This window comes from Moschus berezovskii, chromosome 4 (genome assembly GCF_049115385.1).
Source record: "Moschus berezovskii isolate FMDL1 chromosome 4, NW_MosBer_1.0, whole genome shotgun sequence".
Lineage (NCBI taxonomy): Eukaryota > Metazoa > Chordata > Mammalia > Artiodactyla > Moschidae > Moschus > Moschus berezovskii.
In genome coordinates this window covers 80,586,447-80,606,431 of record NC_142463.1, presented here as the reverse complement: position 1 = coordinate 80,606,431, position 19,985 = coordinate 80,586,447, and positions in this window count along the sequence as shown.

The following is a 19,985-nucleotide window of genomic DNA, read 5'->3' as shown; positions in this document are numbered from 1 at the left end:
CATAGCATGGCAGTAAATAAACTCTCCCAATTTTCCTAAATGAAGTTTTGGGAGCAAAGACAATGAAAAATTAAACCAAACACATTTTACTCAGCTAGCCCAACAAAGAGATAAAATTATGGTATCAAAGAAATAAAAAGTAGAAAATCTTTTAGAACTTTCACATGAATCAGACCTTGTAGACAGAGCTTAGGATCTTGGTCTCCTTATCTGCCTTCCTTCCTAAAATTCTGACCTTCCTGGGATGCAGCAGGTAGAAGGGAGGTGGGGGGCGGGTGGGGGGGAGTCAAACACAGGATATGGAGAGGAGCCTTCTCTCTGTCCATTGAGGAAATTAGGAAAGTCTCTTCTCGCTCTTATTCTCCACTATGCTCTCCTCACTTTTTCACTGGCCCCTTGTATCAAACTGCTCCTTTTCTTTACCAGCCTTTCTGCCATCTCCAACCAGTATTCTGCATTCACAAAAGTGTGCAACTTTAGGCAGAAAACTGGATATTACATCTTTATTCCAGCCTTACCCCTGACCTCATTCTGTGACCTTAGGCAAGCTCAGTTCTTCTCTGGTCCCCGCACTTCTGATCTGTACAATGAATATAATATCTATGGCAAGAGTTATCAATAAACATTAAAGAAAATAATGTATGTGGACACCTCATTTTATGCCTGTCGTATATAGTATATATATGTATGTATGTATCTGTATATATATATATATATATATCTTAGCCTGGCGGGTTATAGTCTGTAGGGTTGCAAAGAGTCAGAGAAGACTAAAGCAACTTAGCATGCCAACAAATATGTCTTGAAAGCTTGCTCTGAGCCACTTAGACTTGATTGGTATACAGGTGAGCTAAAGATGGAACAGTGAACCAGAGAGACTTGGTCCCCCTTTCTGAGCCGAGGTCTAATGATGGGACAGAGAACTACACAATCATAATAAATCACACTAGTGCTCTAATAATGAATTACAGGGTGCTTTGTGGGGCATCTGTACTAGTTTAGCAGGTGGCAGAAAAAATTAATAAAAGATATGTAAGAATTAATCAGGCCACCTAGTGGGGAAGATTGTTAAAGGCAGAGAAAGCAGTTGAGTGAAGGCTGTGTTTATGTCAGAAAGTGAAAGATGTGTTTTATGGGATTGACAAGTTTGTGTGCAAGAATATGTATGTGCTCAGATGCATCCAATTCTTTGCAACCTCACGGACTATAGCCCGCCAGGCTCCTCTGGCCATAGGGTTTCCCAGGCACTGGAGTGGGTTGCCATTTCCTTCTCCAGGGGATCTTCTCAACCCAGGGATTGAACCGGGGCCTCTTACATCTCCTGCATTGGCAGGCAGACTGTTTACTACCAGCAACACCTGGGAAGTCCAAGAAGAAAGAGCTCAAATGGAAAAATAAAGACATCTGAAGGAGTTTCAACTTTGTTGTAAGAGCAATAGAAACACATAAAATACCTTTAAATCAAAGAGGGGTATAATCAGAATCAAATTCTAGAATGATCACTTTGCTTTAGTTTGAAAACTGAATTGCAGTGGCAGAAGACAGAAGGTAAAGGTTCCTGCTTGAAGAGTGATGTCATTCCAGAAGGGAGTGAATGCACACATGACCTGGAGTAGGAACAATGAGGGATAACTGAAGATAGATATGTGAAAATGACTGCAGATATAATAAAAAGATAGCTGGTAATTTACTTGGACGTATGTGGAAGAGGGTGGTGGGGAGAGGCAGGGAAGAAGTAAGGAGTGGTAAAATTGAGAAGGCAAGGAGTTAGGTTTCAACAACTGCCTGAATGGTAGGGCCTTTCACTGGGAAACCAGAAAAGGAAAGAAGGAGGAGTTAGCTCAGTTTTAGATATTCTTAGTGTTCCTGGAATTCTTAGACTACCACTCAGGAAGCAGGTGAGTTCACCATGAGGACATGACCTGTTGGTAACTGGCTGGCAGTTGCATATATGGGTGCAGTGGTGAGGAGAGAGTTTTTGAGATGTGTCAACATTATTTTTTAAATATGTTTTATTTATCAACTCATTCTAGATTTTTGCCTAAGATCATTTTTTGAATCTAACAGAGTTCACATTTTCTCAGGTCATTGGGGTCAAAACTGTCAAAACACTGCAGTGTAAGGGCAACGAGGAAAGTTTCTGTTTATCAGCTCTGTTTCCAAGAGACCTATAATTTTTCCAAGGGATGGTTTTCCTGATCTCAGTACGCAAAGACAGCAAACTACATTTGTTGCATAAAGAATTGATTTTGCTCAATGTGCATCATACATCTGCCATTTTCTCGAAACATTTCTCCATGTCAGTAAAACTAAAAAGGCTGCCATAGCAGATTGCCTCAGCTAACATGTAGCAGGCTTTCATCAAATGTGGTCTGAGGGGGAGAAATGAAAAGTGGAGGCTTTCTGTGCTGAGGTGCTGAGAGAGCAAGCTGGGTTCTTGGTATTCTGTGAGAGAAACAAGTTTGTGGCATAACGAGCTTGAGGAAATATTCTGCAAAGAGCTCTTGTGCAAACTGAACAACATAAAAGAGTGTGCGCTGATTAGTGCAGGATTGCAAACAGAACTGGAGCTTTCCTTATTCATTTTCTACTCTGGAAAGCTCTGCTGGGCACTTTATAACCATGGACAATTTATTTGCCAATTGCATCAAGGGCTTAAGAAAATATTTTTCATAAATATCTCAGGAACAGATTTTTTCCCCTGATGTTTGTCCTATCCTTTTGGGTTTAATGAATGCTCTGCTGTTAAAATGCATTTTCTTGCTTCAGTCCATGAGTAGCACTTACATTTAAAACAGGCCTATTTTTCCCTTCCAAGTAAATGATGATGCTATGTTTCAGATGCTCACTAATGATAAAGAGCAACAAAAATATTCCAAATCCAAAAATCATTTCATCTTTCTTCCCATTTGCATCCAATCTCTGGATTTTGCTGCCGTCTTTCTGATGTTTCCACCATCCACCTTGGGAACCATTTCTTTGTACAAATCAACAGTGCATAGCTCATTGGCCATCATCTGAAGTCCATTTGTATACAATAAGTAAGGATCATTATTTCTCTGACAAATACAACTTAACCTTATCTCTACCCTCTACCCTCACTACCTTAAAATATACTTTTGCTGGACAATTTCTGGCAAAAATGATGGGTCAGCATATGTGGAAAATTACAAACTAGTCTTCTTCATACCACTAAAACTCCATGTTGCACTATGCTCCAAATGTGTCTTAATTTAATCTCCTCCTTTCCTCAGAACACAGTTATATGGGTCACTAGAAAAGTGTGTAATTTCAACTCATGTTGAGCACAGAGACTGGGAATTTTATTTTTTTTTTATTTGTTTGTTTTATTGGAGGTAAATTACCTTACATTAATATATTGGTTGGTTTTGCCATACATTGACACGAATCCGCCCCAGGTGTACATGTGTTCCCTTTCTTGAACCCCCCTCCCACCTCCCTCTTCCCCATATCCTCCCTCCAGTTCATCCCCGTGCACCAGCCCCAAGCATCCTGTATCATGCGTCGAACCTGGACTGGTGATTCATTTCACATATGATAACATACATGCTACAATGCCATTCTCCCAAATCATCCCACCTTCACCCTCTCCCACAGAGTCCCAAAGACTGTTCTATATACCTGTCTCTTTTGCAGTCTCATATACAGGGTTAAGGCTACCATCTTTCTAACTTCCATATATATGCGTTAGTATACTATATTGATGTTTTTCTTTCTGGCTTACTTCACTCTGTATAATAGGCTCCAATTTCATCCACCTCATTAGAACTGATTCAAATGCATTCTTTTTAATGGCTGAAAAACACTCCATTGTGTATATGTACCAAAGCTTTCTTATCCATTCGTCTGCAGATGGACATCTAGGTTGCTTCCATGTCCTGGCTATTATAAACAGTGCTGCAATGAACATTGGAGTACATGTGTCTCTTTCTTTTTTTTTTTATACACACATTATATAACAGTTTAATTATAAAGACTTTTTTTTATAGTTAAAAGTATTTTTATTAAAAAAGCACAAATGCAAAGAAATGAACAGAGGAAAATTTATGCGTCGAACCTGGACTGGTCACTTATGATAATATACATGCTACAATTCCATTCTCCCCAATCATTCCACCTTCACCCTCTCCCACAGAGTCCCAAAGACTGTTCTAAATGCCTATGTCTCTTTTGCAGCCTCTTATACAGGGTTCAGGTTACCATTTTTCTAAATTCCATATATATGCGTTAATATACAGTATTGATGTTCTTTTTCTGGCTTACTTCACTCTGTATAATTGGCTCCAATTTCATCCACCTCATTAAAACTGATTCGAATGCATTCTTTTCGATGGCTGAGAAATACTCCATTGTGTATATGTACCAAAGCTTTCTTATCCATTCATCTGCAGATGGACATCTAGGTTGCTTCCATGTCCTGGCTATTATAAACAGTGCTGCAATGAACATTGGAATACATGTGTCTCTTTCAATTCTGGTTTCCTCGGTGTGTATGCCCAGGAGTGCGATCGCTGGATCATATGGTAGTTCTATTTCCAGTTTTCTGAGGAATCTCCACACTGTTCTCCATAGTGGCTGTACTAGTTTGCATTCCCACCAACAGTGTAAGAGGGTTCCCTTCTCTCCACACCCTCTCCAGCATTTATTGCATGTAGACGTTTGGATAGCAGCCATTCTGACTGGTGTGAAATGGTATCTCATTGTGGTTTTGATTTGCATTTCTCTGATGATGAGGGATGTTGAGCATTTTTTCATGTGTTTGTTAGCAATCTTTATGTCTTCTTTGGAGAAATGTCTGTTTAGTTCTTTGGCCCATTTTTTGATTGGGTCACTTAGTTTTCTGGAATTAAGCTGCAGGAGCTGCTTGTATAATTTGGAGATTAATCCTTTATCAGTTGCTTCATTTGCTATTATTTTCTCCCATTCTGAAGGCTGTCTTTTCACCTTGCTTAGAGTTTCCTTTGCTGTGCAGAAGCTTTTGATTTTAATTAGGTCCCATTTGTTTATTTTTGCTTTTATTTCCAATATTCTGGGAGGTGGGTCTTGGAGGATCCTGCTGTGATTCATTTTTTTGGTAATTAATTTATTTTTTATTGGAGGCAAATTATTTTACAATATTATATTGGTTGGTTTTGCCAAACATTGATATGAATTTGCCCCAGGTTTACATAAGTTCCCCCTCCTGAACCCCCCTCCCACCTCCCTCCTCCCTTTATCCTCCCTCTGGGTCATCCCCACATGCCAGGCCTGAGCATCCTATAACATGCATTGACCCTGAACTAGTGATTCGTTTCACATATGACAACATACGTGTTTCAATGCCATTCTCCCAAATCATCCCACCCTCACCTTCTCCCATAGAGTCCCAAAGACTGTTCTATAGATCTGTGTCTCTTTTGCTGTCTCGTATACAGGGTTATCATTTGCATCTTTCTAAATTCCATATATATGTGTTAGTATACTGTATTGGTGTTTTTCTTTCTGGCTTACTTCACTCTGTATAATAGGCTCCAGTTTCATCCACCTCATTAGAACTGATTCAAATGTATTCTTTTTAATGGCTGAATAATACTCCATTGTGTATATGTACCAAAGCTTTCTTATCCATTCGTCTGCAGATGGACATCTAGGTTGCTTCCATGTCCTGGCTATTATAAACAGTGCTGCAATGAGCATTGGAGTACACGTGTCTCTTTCAATTCTGGTTTCCTCGGTGTGTATGCCCAGGAGTGCGATTGCTGGATCATATGGCAGTTCTATTTCCAGTTTTTTGAGGAATCTCCATACTGTTCTCCATAGTGGCTGTACTAGTTTGCATTCCCACCAACAGTGTAAGAGGGTTCCTTTCTCTCCACATCCTCTCCAGCATTTATTGCATGTAGACTTTTGGATAGCAGCCATTCTGACTGGTGTGAAATGGTATCTCATTGTGGTTTTGATTTGCATTTCTCTGATTATGAGGGATGTTGAGCATTTTTTCATGTGTTTGTTAGCCATCTTTATGTCTTCTTTGGAGAAATGTCTGTTTAGTTCTTTGGCCCATTTTTTGATTGGGTCATTTATTTTTCTGGAATTGAGCTGCAGGAGCTGCTTGTATAATTTGGAGATTAAACCTTTATCAGTTGCTTCATTTGCTATTATTTTCTCCCATTCTGAAGGCTGTCTTTTCACCTTACTTATAGTTTCCTTTGCTGTGCAGAAGCTTTTGATTATAATTTGGTCCCATTTGTTTATTTTTGCTTTTATTTCCAATATTCTGGGAGGTGGGTCATGGAGGATCCTGCTGTGATTTATGGCGGAGAGTGTTTTGCCTACGTTCTCCTCTAGGAGTTTTATAGTTTCTGGTCTTACATTTAGCTCTCTAATCCATTTTGAGTTTATTTTGGTGTATGGTGTTAGGAAGTGTTCTAGTTTCATTCTTTTACAAGTGGCTGACCAGTTTTCCCAGCACCACTTGTTAAAGAGACTGTCTTTTCTCCATTTTATATTCTTGCCTCCTTTGTCAAAGATGAGGTGTCCATAGATGCGTGGATTTATCTCTGGGCTTTCTATTTTGTTCCATTGATCTATATTTCTGTCTTTATGGCAGTACCATACTGTCTTGATGACTGTGGCTTTGTAGTAGAGCCTGAAGTCCGGCAGATTAATTCCCCCAGTTCCATTTTTCTTCCTCAAGATTGCTTTGGCTATTCGAGGTTTTTTGTATTTCCATACAAATTGTGAGATTATTTGTTCTAGTTCTGTGAAAAATATCTTTGGTAGCTTGATAGGGATTGCATTGAATGTATAAATTACTTTGGGTAGTATACTCATTTTTACAATATTTATTCTTCCAATCCATGAACATGGTATATTTCTCCATCTATTAGTGTCCTCTTTGATTGCTTTCAGTAGTGTTTTATAGTTTTCTATGTACAAGTCTTTTGTTTCTTTAGGTAGATATATTCCTAAGTATTTAATTCTTTTCGTTGCAACAGTGAATGGAATAGTTTCCTTAATTTCTCTTTCTATTTTCTCATTATTAGTGTATAGGAATGCAAGGGATTTCTGTGTGTTGATTTTATATCCTGCAACGTTACTGTAATCATTGATTAGCTCTAGCAGTTTTCTGGTAGAGTCTCTAGGGTTTTCTGTGTAGAGGATCATGTCATCAGCGAACAGTGAAAGTTTTACTTCTTCTTTTCCAATTTGTATTCCTTTAATGTCTTTTTCTGCTCTGATTGCTGTAGCCAAAACTTCCAGAACTATGTTGAATAGTAGTGGTGAGAGTGGGCACCCTTGTCTTGTTCCTGACTTTAGGGGAAATGCTTTCAGTTTTTCACCATTGAGGATAATGTTTGCTGTGGGTTTGTCATATATAGCTTTTATTATGTTGAGATATGTCCCTTCTATTCCCACTTTCTGGAGGGTTTTTATCATAAATGGATGTTGAATTTTGTCGAAGGCTTTCTCTGCATCTATTGAGATAATCATATGATTTTTATTTTTCAGTTTGTTAATGTGGTGTATTACGTTGACTGATTTGCGGATATTGAAGAATCCTTGCATTCCTGGGATAAAGCCCACTTGGTCATGATGTATGATCTTCTTAATATGCTGTTGGATTCTGATTGCTAGAATTTTGTTAAGGATTTTTGCATCTATGTTCATCAGTGATATTGGCCTTTAATTTTCTTTTTTTGTGGGGTCTTTACCAGGTTTTGGGGTTAGGATGATGGTGGCCTCATAGAATGAGTTTGGAAGTTTCCCTTCCTCAGCAATTTTCTGGAAGAGTTTGAGTAGAATAGGTGTTAGCTCTTCTCTAAATTTTTGGTAGAATTCAGCTGTGAAGCCGTCTGGACCTGGGCTTTTGTTTGCTGGGAGATTTTTGATTACAGTTTCAATTTCCGTGCTTGTGATGGGTCTGTTCAGATTTTCTATTTCTTCCTGGTTCAGTTTTGGAAAGTTGTATTTTTCTAGGAATTTGTCCATTTCTTCCAGGTTATTCATTTTATTGCCATATAATTGCTGATAGTATTCTCTAATAATCCTTTGTATTTCTGTGTTGTCAGTTGTGATCTCTCCATTTTCATTTCTAATTTTATTGATTTGGTTCTTCTCCCTTTGTTTCTTGATAAGTCTGGCTAGTGGTTTGTCAATTTTATTTACCTTCTCAAAGAACCAGCTTTTGGCTTTGTTGATTTTTGCTATAGTCTCTTTTGTTTCTTTTGCATTTATCTCTGCCCTAATTTTTACAATTTCTTTCCTTCTACTGACCCTGGGGTTCTTCATTTCTTCCTTTTCTAGTTGCTTTAGATGTAGAGTTAGGTTATTTAGTTGACTTTTTTCTTGTTTCTTGAGGTGTGCCTGTATTGCTATGAACTTCCCGCTTAGCACTGCTTTTACAGTGTCCCAGAGGTTTTGGGTTGTTGTGTTTTCATTTTCATTCATTTCTATGCATATTTTGATTTCTCTTTTGATTTCTTCTATGATTTGTTCGTGGTTCAGCAGCGTGTTGTTCAGCCTCCATATGTTGGCATGTTTAATAGTTTTTCTCCCATAATTGAGATCTAATTTTACTGCATTGTGGTCAGAAAAGATGCATGGAATGCTTTCAACTTTTTTGAATTTACCAAGGCTAGATTTATGGCCCAGGATGTGATCTATCCTGGAAAAGGTTCCATGTGCACTTGAGAAAAAGGTGAAATTCATTGTTTTGGGGTGAAATGTCCTATAGATATCAATTAGGTCTAACTGGTCTATTGTATCATTTAAAGATTGTGTTTCCTTGTTAATTTTCTGTTTAGTTGATCTATCCATAGATGTAAGCGGGGTATTAAAATCTCCCACTATTATTGCATTATTGTTAATTTCCCCTTTCATACTTGTTAGTAATTGTCTTACATATTGCGGTGCTCCTATGTTGGGTGCATAAATATTTATAATTGTTATATCTTCATCTTGGATTGATCCTTTGATCATTATGTAGTTTCCTTCTTTGTCTCTTTTCACTGCCTTTGTTTTAAAGTCTATTTTATCTGATATGAGTATTGCGCCTCCTGCTTTCTTTTGGTCTCTATTTGCATGGAATATCTTTTTCCAGCCCTTCACTTTCAGTCTGTATGTGTCCCTCGTTTTGAGGTGGGTCTCTTGCAGACAACATATATGGTGGTCTTGTTTTTGTATCCATTCAGCCAGCCTTTGTCTTTTGGTTGGGGCATTCAACCCATTTACGTTTAAGGTAATTATTGATAAGTACGATCCCGTAGCCATTTTCTTTATTGCTTTGGGTTCGAGTTTATACACCCTTTCTGTATTTCCTGTCTAGAAAAGATCCTTTAGCATTTGTTGGAGAGCTGGTTTGGTAATGCTGAATTCTCTCAGCTTTTGCTTGTCTGTAAAGCTTTTGATTTCTCCTTCATATTTGAATGAGATCCTTGCTGGGTACAGTAGTCTGGGCTGTAGGTTATTTTCTTTCATCACTTTAAGTATGTCTTGCCATTCCCTCCTGGCCTGAAGAGTTTCTGTTGAAAGATCAGCTGTTATCCTTATGGGAATCCCCTTGTGTGTTATTTGCTGTTTTTCCCTTGCTGCTTTTAATATTTTTTCTTTGTGTTTGATCTTTGTTAATTTGATTAATATGTGTCTAGGAGTATTTCGCCTTGGGTTTATCCTGTTGGGGACTCTCTGGGTTTCTTGGACTTGGGTGATTATTTCTTTCCCTATTTTAGGGAAGTTTTCAACTATTATCTCCTCAAGTATTCTTTCATGGTCTTTCTTTTTGTCTTCTTCTTCTGGGACTCCTATGATTCGAATGTTGGAGCGTTTAACATTGTCCCAGAGGTCTCTAATATTGTTCTCATTTCTTTTAATTTGTTTTTCTTTTTTCCTCTCTGTTTCATTTATTTCTACAATTCTATCTTCTAGCTCGCTTATCCTGTCTTCTGCCTCTGTTATTCTACTGTTTGTTCCCTCCAGAGTGTTTCTGATCTCATCTATTGTATTATTCATTGTATATTGACTCTTTTTTATTTCCTCTAAGTCCTTATTAAACCTTTCTTCCATCTTCTCAATCCTTTTCTCCAGGTTATTTATCTGTAACTCCATTTTGCTTTCAAGATTTTGAATCATTTTCACCACCAAAATTCGAAATTCTTTTTCATGTAGATTCCCTATATCTTCCTCTTTTGCTTGTGTTGGTGGGCATTTATCTTGTTCCTTTACTTGCTGGGTATTTCTCTGCTTCTTCATCTTGCTTATAATGCTTTGCTTGGGGTGGCCTTTCCCTCTTCTGGCCGTTTGTGGAGTTCTCTTTATTATGTAGTTTCCTTGCTGTGTGTGGGGTTGGACAGGTGACTTGTCAAGGTTCCCTGGTTATGGAAGCCTATGTCGGTGTTCTGGTGGGTGGAGCTGGATTTCTTCTCTCTGGAGTGCAATGAAGTGTCCAGTAATGAGTTATGAGATGTCAGTGGGTTTGGAGTGACTTTGGGCAGCCTGTATATTGAAGCTCAGGGCTAGTTTCCTGTGTTACTGGAGAATTTGCGTGGTATGTCTTGCTCTGGAACTTGTTGACCCATGGGTTTAGCGTAGGTATGGAGACGTTTGATGAGCTCCTATCGATTAATGTTCCCTGGAGTCAGGACTTCTCTGGTGTTCTCAGGATTCGGGCTTAAGCCTCTTGCCTCTGGTTTTTGGTCTTATTCTTGGAGTAGTCTCTAGACGTCTCTATCTGTCATTTCCAAGGTGGTTCCCTCTGTTTTAGCTTCTGTCTGCTGGTCTCTTCAGTGTCTAATTTCCTCCCTGATACTAGGGGGTGGGTGGACACTTTTTAAGGCTCAGTTGTTCAGTCCTGTTCTGGGAAGGGAGGAACGCTGCAGTCGATTATCTCTGGCGTCTGTGGGGAGTGCTCGCAGCGTCTCGGCCACACTGGGTTTGCCCCCGCTCACAGCACGTATGCTGTCCCAGTCTATACTGCACAGGCTCTAGGTTGCTCTGCCGGGAATGGTCTGAGGCCGGCACCGGGTTGTATGCACTTCCCAGGTCTGAGCGGCTCAAGTTCAGGTTCTCAGGTACTCCACAAAGGCGCAGACTTGGTTGGGCCTGCGTTTTGTGCCTTCCCCAGTCCGAGAAGCTCAGGGGACCAGGTGTCTGGCGAGCGCGGTCTCTGCGACTTATCGCCTCCCCAGTCCCCGCCACTCAGTTTTCTGGGTGTACAACCGGCGCACCTTCTCAGGGGGATATCGACCGGCCCGAGCCCAAGAAGTCCTGATTAGCAACAAGCCTGTCTGCAGTTTGTATCAGATGCCTTTCTGGGGCCGCGGTTGCCCGCTCCGGCTCTGGCTGCGCTCCCTGCCTGTCTCGGCAGGGGATGGGGGATGGGCCAGCCGCAGCCGGCTCACTCTGCTCAGTCCTTTATTCTGTGAGCGGGGCTGGCCGAGTCATAGGTTAGAGCTTTCCGCCTTTTCGTGGGGAAGCTATCCCACAGTCTGCTTTGCTCTCCCCAGTTCTCTCAAATTGTTCTCGCGGCATTCAAGCCCAGTCCTCTCTCTAAGCAGTTCAGCCGGCTCCTCCCTGCCCAGCCCCCGCTGCTAATGGCGTATGCAGGCGTCTGCGCTGCTTCTCCGCTGGGAGTTACCGTTTGGTGGGTAATCTGTGGGTTTTAAAAAAATCTTAAAAAAAAAAGAGGGTTATGTGGCCCTCTGAGCTTCCAAGGCTCGCCACAGATTCGCCAGTGAGAATGTTTCCTGGTGTTTGGAAACTTCTCTCTTTTTAAAGCCTCCCTTTAAAGTAAGGAGCTCCGTCCTTACTTCTTTTGTCTCACTTTTTATCTTTTATGTTTTTTCCTACCTCCTTTCGAAGACAATGGGCTGCTTTTCTGGGTGCCTGACGTCCTCTGCCAGCATTCAGAAGTTGTTTTGTGGACTTTACTCGTGTTCAAATGTTCTTTTGATGAATTTGTGGAGGAGAGAGTGGTCTCGCCGTCCTATTCCTCTGCCATCTTGTTCCTCCCCCTCCGAGACTGGGAATTTTAAAATATAACAATACTGATACTTCAATCACAATAATAATAATAATAACAATAATAATGGCTACTGGTTATTGATGATGTCCTATATAAAACGTTGCCAAGATCTTGACTACAAGGTTAACAAAATTTTTTAAGTTTTTTTAACTCCACAGAAATTCAAGGGAGATAGATATTTGTTTTAATCAAATATCCATTTTGCCCTATTGGGGAGGGAGCTAGCTGAGCAGATAACACCCAACACTTGATGGATGAGATTGACTATTATCACAAATATTCACAGCCTAGGGGAGGCGGATACCCCATGCCATAGAAGACCACATGGACTGCACTCAGAAATAGAGTGAACCAGGGCAGTGGGAGGCAGTCTTTGTGGTATTCAAGAGGGTGAGGTGCCCCCTGGTTCTGATGGGAGGGTGTGACTGGTTTTTTTGAATAATCCCGCAGACTGATGGGAAACTAAATCCATAGGGATGAGCAGAAGTGGCACTTGCAAACCACTACAGTATTTTTGCCTGGAAAACCCCCTTGGACAGAGAAGCCTGGTGGGCTACAGTCTATGGGGATGCACAGAGTTGGACACGACTGAGTGACCAAGCACAGACACCGCTTAGGAATTGCAGTAGGCAGAATAATGGCCCCCAAGAAAATGTCTATGTCCTAATTTCTGGAACCTATGAATATGTTACCCTTTAAGACAAAAAGGACTTTGAAGATCTGATTAACTTAAGCATCAGTTGTGCCTGACTCTTTGTGACCCTTTGGACCATAGACTGCCAGGTTCTTCTGTCCATAGGATTTTCCAGGCAAGAAAACTGGAGTGAGTTGCCATTTCCTTCTCCAGGGGATCTTCCCGATCCAGGGATCAAAACTGTTTCTCCTGCACTGCAGGCAGATTCTTTACCTGCTGAGCCATTGAGGAAGCCCATGGATGAGGAGATTATCCCAGACTACTCAAGTGGGCCTAATGCCGTCACATAAGGGTCCTTACAAGAGATAGGAGAGTCAGAGAAGGAATGTGATGACAGAAACAGAGGTCAGAGCCGTGCAATTTCTGGCTTGAAGACATGAGCCAAGGAAGTTGTGCAGCCTCTAGTAGCTGGAAAAGGCAAAGCAACAGATTCTTCCCTAGAGCCTCCAGGAGAAACCAGCCTTGCCAACACCTTGACTTTAGATTGAGACCCATTTCAGATTTTTGACCTCCAGAACTACAAGATAATACACTCATGTTGTTTTTAAACCTCTCAGATTGTAGTAACTTGTTATAACAACCACAGGACATTAATACAGTCATAGTAACCATCAACACTTATTTTAAACTTTTTTTCTCTTTCCACATTGCCAGTTTCCTCCTAGGAGATTTGATAGCCATGAACACTAACCTCTGCCCCTGTGGTCTCTCGTATGTGTTTTCAATATCTATGTCTACTCAACTTCTCCAAATTCTACCTTAACTCCAGCATACTATTTCACTTTACTACTTCTTCAATTCACCTCTTATTCTCAAGGATTCTCATTCCCACTTTATTTCTGCTTCCTACTTCCTTTAGTGCGAGGCTTTCATCTTTCAACTTTTATTTCACAGATTCCTTCATGCTCTATTCTTCTTCTATCCACTTATGTGCTTCTTCTCTCTCTCTGATCTGCTAACACTCTGTTATGCAGCTCAGAACTTGGCTTAAATGTATTTCCCTGTAAGTCTTTCTTATTCCTCAGACAAGGTAAGTACCTCTTGCTTTACAATCATATCACCATTTCTATAGAGTTATAATTTACTGAATTGCTTTCCCTTAAGTTTTATCTTTCCCACTGAACACAATCGTTGTTCAAAAATGGTTCGGGTCTTGTTTATAACTATATCTCTAACATTGGGCCAACTATCTGGTACATAGTATGTGTTCAATAAATAGTTGTTGAATGAAGGACCCAATAAATATATTAATTATAATAAATAGCAGAATCATTGGTAATTTCTATAACTCAGAAGACAATACAACCATCCTTTATTCTAAGCAAGAGAGTTTCAGAAAAACATCTATTTCTGCTTCATTGACTATGCCAAAGCCTTTGACTGTGTCGATCACAATAAACTGTGGAACATTCTGAAAGAGATGGGAATCCCAGACCACCTGACCTGCCTCTTGAGAAACCTGTATGCAAGTCAGGAAGCAACAGTTAGAACTGGACATGGAACAACAGACTGGTTCCAAATAGGAAAAGGTGTACGTCAAGGTTGTATATTGTCACCTTGCTTATTTAACTTATATGCAGAGTACATCATGAGGAACGCTGGGCTGGAAGAAGCACAAGCTGGAATCAAGATTGCTGGGAGAAATATCAATAACCTCAGATATGCAGATGACACTACCCTTATGGCAGAAAGTGAAGAGGAACTCAAAAGCCTCTTGATGAAAGTGAAAGAGGAGAGTGAAAAGGTTGGCTTGAAGCTCAACATTCAGAAAACAAAGATCATGGCATCTGGTCCCATCACTTCATGGGAAATAGATGGAAAAACAGTGGAAACAGTGTCAGACTTTATATTTTTGGGCTCCAAAATCACTGCAGATGCTGATTGCAGCCAAGAAATTAAAAGACGCTTACTCCTTGGAAGGAAAGTTATGACCAACCTTGATAGTATATTAAAAAGCAGAGACATTACTTTGTCAACCAAGGTCCGTCTAGTCAAGGCAATGGTTTTTCCCGTGGTCATGTATGGATGTGAGAGTTGGACTGTGAAGAAAGCTGATTGCCGAAGAATCGATGCTTTTGAACTGTGGTGTTGGAGAAGACTCTTGAGAGTCCCTTATACTGCAAGGAGATCCAACCAGTCTATTCTAAAGGAGATCAATCCTGGATGTTCATTGGAGGGACTGATGCTAAAGCTGAAACTGCAATACTTTGGCCACCTCATGCGACGAGTTGACTCACTGGAAAAGACTCTGATGCTGGGAAAGGTTGGGGGCGGGAGGAGAAGGGGACGACCGAGAATGAGATGGCTGGATGGCATCACCGACTCTGTGGACGTGGGTTTGAGTGTACTCCGGGAGTTGGTGATGGACAGGGAGGCCTGGCGTGCTGTGATTCATGGGGTTGCGGAGAGTCGGACACGACTGAGCGACTGAACTGAACTGAACTGATGATTCAGATCTTACTGAATCCAAGACTGATTTCCATCAGGCCAGCTTCATGCATGCACACCCTAAGAAGTGACACAGGGCAGGTTTCTATATTCAGGAAGACCTCACACCCAATTCAATGTTCCACTTTTACCATCTTTAAATTCTTAACAATTATTGTTCAAGGAATCCTATGTCTACATTTTGCACTGGAATCCACAAATGGTGTAGCCAGTCCTGTTCCCCATGGGTGGATTCATTCCTCAACAGCTTTTAAGATCCTATTATATGTTGAGCACTATTTGTGGGGATGCAAATATGAATACAATGATGTCTTTATAGATGATATAGATATCCAAGCAAATGTTTACAAATAATTACAAAATAATATGACAAAGTCTATAATGGAGGCAAATGAAAACTATCAGAACCCTAAGGGAAATTTAAAGATTCTCCTGAGAGCACAGAGGAAGGCTTCTCAGAAGAGATCACAATTGAACTGAACCCTCAGAATGAATAGGAATTCTCCAGTGAAAAAGTCATTACACATATAGTGACTAAGATTACTTAATAGGTGGACAAGAAATGGCAGGATAATAGGGCTATCACCATCTACTTTCCAAGGTCAGGGGGTATCCAATTTGCAATCACTCCCCAAGAACAAATTCAAGGGTGCTTCCCCATAATAACCCAGTTAGAAAGTAAACAGAACACATACTTCTCTGAAGTTTACAAAGTTCTGAACAGGTGGGATTGGGAGAGGATGATGAACAGGGAGCACAGAGCACAAGGTATCTGCTAGAATTACCTGACAGGGATAGAGCAGAAGGCTCAGGCCATAAAACAGTCTATTTGGTGTAGCTTTCTAAGTACCCAGGGTATCTTAGCCAGGGCACTCATGCAGGTCCTCCCTCAGTCTGGGAAACTTCTCCAAGGTCAGCCTGTTGATTCTTTGGCACCCCTGATAACTCACTTTCTCTCTCTTTTCTCACCTCCTCTTCAGTTCAGTTCAGTTCAGTTCAGTCGCTCAGTCGTGTCCGACTCTCTACGACCCCATGAATCACAGCATGCCAGGCCTCCCTATCCATCACCAACTCCCGGAGTTCACTCAAACTCATGTCCACAGAGTCGGTGATGCCATCCAGCCATCTCATTCTTAATCTTATATTAATCCTTCCCTCTACAACCTTTTCCAGTGTTCTTCAAAGGGAGGTCCTCCCTCTCTTAAAATCTTTCTGTGTTTTTTTTTTTTTACATTATTCTTTAATGGCATATTAAGCCCTAAGCCCAAATATTAACACTTAAATAACCAATTATTTCTTTGAGAGGACAGAGGGCTTGATATTTAAACCATCCCAGGAGACAGAGAATAATATTTGTGTCCCATCTTCCTGGTGTAGAAGAAAACTAAACTCTCCATCTGAGAGAGTCTGCAGTTGGTTCATGGAGCACAAGGTGGAGATTTCAGCTTGGAATCTTTGGGGCAGGTCCTAAGAGTTTCTGATGGGACCATTTAGCATCAGTGATTTTTAAAATTAAGATGGAATCTTCGGCTTTCCATTCTCTTAACTCTTCCTTTTTCAAATGAACAGCCTAAATCGATCTGGTCACTCTTACAGATATAGAACTTATTGCTCTGGAGTCTGTGCTGTCCATTTCTTCTGTTCAGAGATTTACCTCAGGGGGAATGGCAATGCCTGGAGAAGGCAATGGCAAGCCACTCCAGTACTCTTGCCTAGAAAACCCCACGGATGGAGGAGCCTGGTGGGCTGCAGTCCATGGGGTCGCTAAGGGTCGGACACGACTGAGCGACTTCACTTTCACTTTTCACTTTCACACATTGGAGAAGGAAATGACAACCCACTCCAGTGTTCTTGCCTGGAGAATCCCAGGGACGGGGGAGCCTGGTGGGCTTCCATCTATGGGGTCACACAGAGTCGGACACGACTGAAGTGAGTTAGCAGCAGCAGCAGCAGACTTTGCTCAGAGAGATGTATATAAATTTGTGATTCTAAGGAACTATAACAAGCTGGATCACTGTCAGGACTTTCCATTTCTAAGCCAAAGGTCATCTCCTTATTGGAGCATGGAAAGAAGCCCTGGTTCAGCTGTCAGAGAACTGGAAGGATGCCTGTACCCAGAGAGCACACTGGTGGATATTTTTGTCCAATAATGAAATCTCCAACTTTTAACTCATTTTGATATCAATGCTATACTTGTCTACAGAGCAATTTGGTAAGTGCTCCTTTTTTTTCTATTCTCTAGAAGAGTTTATGGAAGATTGATTCCACTTCTTCCTAAATTATACATGGGTCAGAAGATACATTATTTGAAAATGCCAATTCTTTCCCAATTGATCTAAAGATTTAGTGGAATCTCAGTCAAAAATCCTAGCAGTTTGTGTGGTGTGTGTATGTGTGTGTGCACACGCGTGTGAAAATTGACAGGCTGATTGTGAAATCTGTATAAAAATTATAAGGCCAAGAATATCCAGGGAAATCTTCAAGAAGAAAACTAGGGACTTATATTGCCAAGTATCAGGACTTATTTTAAAACTATAATAATTAAGACAGTGTATTACTGATGCAAGAGTAGAAAAATTGATCAACAGTACAAACAGAAGATCCTATGACCAGACCCATATATACAAATTGTATCAGCTTGTACTCAGGAAAAGATCTCTTATTACATGCTTTTAACATCTATGTCTTCTGATCCAAAGGGGAGTTGGAGAACTGGGGAAGAAGTCACTAACCAATCTTCATTGGCATAGGAGGAAAAGTCAGTTTGCTGAGATATAAATCTAAACAAGAAACCCAAGGATGGAGACCATGGGGAATAAAATAGTGGAAGGTCTATAGAAAACTGGTGCCTCCATATCTTGCCACTTCTGTGGGTGCATTGCCAAACACCTGGTGGTGGCTTAGGGCTGCTGTTGCCCAGCAAGGGTAGAAGTCAGGAAGAAAAGCTAAACATGGAAATGGAAAGAAAAGAGGAAAGTCATTAATACAACACACCAGCACCCTGTGTCTTTCCATGTCTGTATCGAAGACTTCCAAGAAGAATGATAACTTCATTTTCTTCTAAGTCTTGCATAAGTTCTTCTACTACCCAGCTCTAGTGGAAATCATTCAGGGAAGAAGATTCTGGGAAAAGTGGTTCTCATCTTACCAAGTTAATATAGAATTCAACACATACAGTCACCTGCTTGATGACAAATATAACACTGAAGTGCAATGTAGAAAGAATAATCTTTTTAATATATGATTCTGGATCAATTAGATATCCTTAAGAGAAAAATAAATCTCGATACTAGCTTACACCATAAACATAAATCAGTATCAGGTGGACTACAGCTCTAAACGTTAAATATAAACAAAAATTTAAAAGCAAATACCGACCAATATCTTCATAACCTCGAAGTATGCATAACTTTATTAAAGAGGGCAAAAATAACATTAATTGCAAAAGGTAAAAATTTGATCAAGTTAACTATATTAAAATTAACAATCATTGTCCATCAAAATACTCTACTAAAAGAGTGAAAAGATAAATCATAGAATGGGAAAAGGTATATGCAATATATGTGTTAGGAACTCATATGCAGAATATTTCAAAAATCCCCATGAAAAAACAAATAATAAGCAACTATGCATATAACCCATCAGAAAATTGGGCCAGCTTTGTGTACGGACACATTATAAAGGAGCATATCCCAATGGCCAGCGTATTACTTATCTGTTTGCTTTGCATGCTTAGTCATGTCCTGCTCTTTGCGACCCCATGTACTGCAGCCTGTCAGGTTCCTCAGGCTATGGGATTCTCCAGGCAAGAACAGTGGAGTGGGTTGCCATTCCCTCCTGCACAGGATCTTCCCACCCAGGGATCAAACCTGCATCTTCTGAGTCTCCTGCACTGGCAGGTGGATTCTTTACCACTGTGCCACCTGGGAAACCCTATTAATTATCTCTTGCTATATAACAAAGCACCCAAAAACTTAATGACAGAAAACAACATACATTTATATTAGACATTTATGTCAAATACATTTATTATTCTTGTGGGTCAAGAATCTGTTTACTGTGTACTTCTAACTCTTAGTCTCTCACACAATTGTAGTCATCTTAAATAAAAGTCAACTGAAGGTGAAATCTGCTTCCAAGCTCACTCCGGTGGTTGTTGGCAGCATTCACTTCCTACGTGGCTGTTTTCCTGAAGCCTTGAGTCTCTTAATTCTTACTCAGGAAGCCTCTCCATAGTGCAGGGCACAACATAGCTGGCTTCACTGGAGGAAGCAAGCAAGGTGGCAAGAATGCCAGCAAAGCATTCAAACTCACAGTCATTACAACCTAATCTCAGATGTAACGTTCTGTCATTTTTGTCATATTCTATACATTAAAAGCAAGTCACTGGGTCCAGCATACTAACATGAAGGGGGTGGTAGATTACATAAAAGCATGAGAATCAGGACAGCTAGCACTCCGGAACACTGCTGATGGAATCATACATTTTTATAACCATCTTGGAAACTACTTTGGTAGCATTTATTAAAGTTGAATATATGCATAATGTCTGGCCCAGCATTTCCATGTGCTTGCAAATGACCAAAAAAGAAAAAAGTATGCTTGTATTCATTCAAAAAACATAAAAATCAGACTTACCTGGTGGTCCAGCAGTTAAAACTCTACACTACCAATGCAGGGGGCCCAGATTCGATCCCTAGTCAGGCAACTAGATCTCACTCACATGCCACAACTAAAAGTTCCCATGTAACAGCTAAAAAGATCCCTCATGCTATAATGAAGATCCTATGTGTTGCAACTAAGAGTGCAGTCAAGTAAATA